The sequence below is a fragment of the Schistocerca nitens genome, chromosome 1 (genome assembly GCF_023898315.1).
Source record: "Schistocerca nitens isolate TAMUIC-IGC-003100 chromosome 1, iqSchNite1.1, whole genome shotgun sequence".
In the NCBI taxonomy this organism is placed as follows: Eukaryota; Metazoa; Arthropoda; class Insecta; order Orthoptera; family Acrididae; genus Schistocerca; species Schistocerca nitens.
Genome location: NC_064614.1, coordinates 566,378,742 through 566,382,156, shown reverse-complemented (window position 1 = coordinate 566,382,156; position 3,415 = coordinate 566,378,742). Strand labels below are relative to the sequence as shown.

The 3,415-nt window shown below is 43.0% G+C and overlaps 1 non-coding gene across 1 annotated transcript; it reads right to left on the bottom strand.

Moving 5' to 3' along the window:
- Positions 1-2,625: 2,625 nt before the first annotated feature.
- Trnaw-cca (transfer RNA tryptophan (anticodon CCA)) lies at positions 2,626-2,697 on the bottom strand. The gene has a single exon. It is a non-coding gene; the product is annotated as a tRNA-Trp (tRNA).
- Positions 2,698-3,415: the final 718 nt, after the last annotated feature.

The following is a 3,415-nucleotide window of genomic DNA, read 5'->3' as shown; positions in this document are numbered from 1 at the left end:
GGCTACAGACCCAGTATCTTCAAATCACAAATTTAATTTGCGAATACCTTGTGGAAATGGAGGTTAGATGTTTGGAAAACATTCCACAAACAAGTCACAAACATCACTACAATTAACATGACTACATTAACTTCCTATTCGGTGTTTCTCAGATAACAACAAACAACGTTACCGCAGACTGCTAGTATCAGCTGACTTACGCATGCTACACACTGGTCAAATTTAAAACTATCACTATGCTATGCAAAACACAATATAAGGACTGCTAGTGGCAACTGGCTTCTAGCCCACCCCGTAGGTAACCTGTCATGCTCTTGATACGTCCCGGAAGTTACAGTTTTCTAGTTTAACTAATGAAGAGGATTCTGCGAAATTTTCTCGGGAACAGTTCCACACCATTCAGATGCCGAACGAAGTCTTGTTACAAATTGTCGTCAAATACTGCGTAGTGCCTGAAATTGGTCGTATAATCCATACGCATTATAAAAATGGATGTATATGTGTGTATATGTTCCACATTCCTTCCTAAACCACTGGACCGATTTGTACCAAACTTCGTACACATATCTCTTATTGTCAAGCAACTATCGCTGTGGGAGGAAGAGTCATCTACCTGTCCTAGTTCAGCAGATATCGCGTCATAAACAATGATAAGCATGAAAAACTGCCGTATCATGTATGACGTTTAAATTTATTACTTATGTGCTAGTTACTCTATTCGCAACGTATTTCGCAGACAGAATCCACATATGCCGCTGAGTGTACTTACACAAGTATACCATTATACGACACAAAGCCCAAGAGACATGACGTCATAAACAGTGAGATGCGCGAAAAAAATACCGCGTTATGGATCTAGTTTAATACAGTTATTCTTTACTGCTAAGACAGTCCTAAAGTCGAGTCAACTTACTGAAATCCCTGACATCTGGCAGCGCTTTTCACAGCTTTCAACTCTGAAATGGTAACGGCTGTAGGAAAAAACAATAGCCGTCTAGAGAGCTATGAACAGGCGTTGCCACAGAGATGTTCACAAAATTGCGTTGTAGACACACGAAGCAGCTGCTTCCAGCGAACAGAAACTGTTTCATAATTTCAAAGGTGTATTCGCAAGTACAAAGAAACGAAAATTTATCAATGTTACACATCAAACAACGTTCATTTTTTGTTTTTGTTTCTAATAGAAAATTGGCAAAATGAATACCCGGCCAATGCCCAATAGTTCACTTGCACAATACTAGCGACCTGTCCTGGCTTCGCGCAGTCGTAGTGAGTATCCAGGGCCGCCGACTTCTCTAGTGTGGCGGTAGTAAAATATAGAAACCTACCAGCCTATCTATTAGTGAAAAGCGGATTAAAATGCCTACAGCAGCTCGTGAGAGTAGCCTTGACATAGACAGAGAAACGCCTCGGAGCTGACTTCCTACATTTCTTAATTTAACAAGTGTTGTATTACGTACTTGTAAATACATTTAAGGGGAACATTGGTGGATTCGATTATTTGTAGCTTAACGTATGACCCGCCAGGGTAGCGGAGGGCTCATAAGTGCCGCTTCCGGGATTCTGGGAGGCGAGCTCCCCTTCCCCCCCCCCCCCCCTACCACCCCGCCCGACCGGATACGCCTCGCAGATGAGGGGTAGCTTTTAGGCGGTTTTGTACATCCAGCTAGGTAAATACCAGGCTGGTACCCATGTCCCACCTCACATGCACGAAACATAAACATGTAGGAAACGTTCTCTCACTTGGACATAGGATTTACTCTAGACGAAGACAGTTGGGGTGTGCCTGGAACGGCACACGGCCACCAACTGGCAAAAAGATTGCCAGAACCCATACAACAATACCGACACCGTATAGAAACGGGAAAATGCAAGGAAAAAGAAGTTTATTTGTAACGTACGTAACACCTGAACACAATCAGACCATGAAGCGTAGGAAGGAATCTCCCAGAACAGACTCCATGCACCTTTATGGCAGCGTCCTTTAACTTCGTGAGCGCCGCTTTCAGGCAAAAGAAACAGGAATGAGTCAGATTCAAGACGGCTGCTGGTACGGCGGCAGCGGCATAAGCATGTAATTACGCGGAAAAACTGGAAGGGGGCGTGCCGCCATCTTCAGTTCTTGCAGAGCTCTGGATAATATCTATCCTCTTCACGGCAGTGCACACTGAAGCCAATATATCCACTCCAAATGGGTAACAACAGTGATTTAAAACAACAACAACAACAATAATTATTATTATTATTATCGAGATCACATGTAAAGTAAATATAGTAAACCGTTAATGCTGACACTAACTTTTAACCACGAAGTATTATTGCGGATATCTGCATGTCCATCTGCGGATATCAGCATCGGTGTGTACTTTTATCAGTAAAGTACTTACGCTGTTACACCGGATATCCGCAGATTTCTCATCCGCAAAGAATTGTTAGTAATGGAAGCTGTATCGATGTATGCATTCGGTAGCAGTAAATAGAAAAGATAAATGTCGCGAAATCACTAGTAAAGAACGATGTTCTAAGAGGAGATGTGGAATTAAAATGCTTATGAAATCATATGTCTACTTTAAGATCTGCAATCTGTGCGTCATTGTTTGATGTGTAAAATTTTGTAAAATGTTATGACCCCGACGTGATTTGAACACGCAACCTTCTGATCTGGAGTCAGACGCGCTACCGTTGCGCCACGGAGTCACATGAGTAGGTGGGGCCTTATGTAAGCTCAAATATCGTTATCTCTTCAATTGTACGTATGTTATCTATAATTACATGAAAGGTATTCGCAGTTTCTTCTGCGTAAATTTCTCTCACTGGAAATCCCATTAATTCCTAATAGCCGTCCGAGAAATAAAAGGGGAAAGGAGTACAAGATAGCAGTCAGTACTACCACCTTGATGCCCTGCTCTTACCGTCACTGCTCGATGATTCACACAGCTGATCTCAACAGCAAGAGTAGACCGCAGATGGAATGCGCCCTCCGTTCTGTCGCTTCGAGAGCATAGTAGCGTCCATCAGCGTTTGCCGTAGACCTCGGCCATATTTGGCTTAGCCTTGCGGATGCCGAACTTAATGCTTAGAAATTGTGGAAACAGACCATGAGCAACAGGAAGACTAACGTTCAGTCACCCAGGATCTTCTGCCAACAACCTGTCTCATCTGTCAAAGCTTCGCCGTTGCAGTTCGTCCCGCAGCTGTAAATGAAACCTCGTTGCAATCAGATCACGTTGCTATCCCAGGTGTCTTCTCTCACTTAATCAGCTGCCGCCCTAAACACAAACAAGTGGTTTCCTGCTACGTTCTTCAATAGGTGACACAAAGTGATTGCGATGACACTCGTTTCCGTTTGATATTATCTGCAGTAACAACATACTCAACTTTAGTGTCAAAAGGATTATATTTCCACGATTTATTA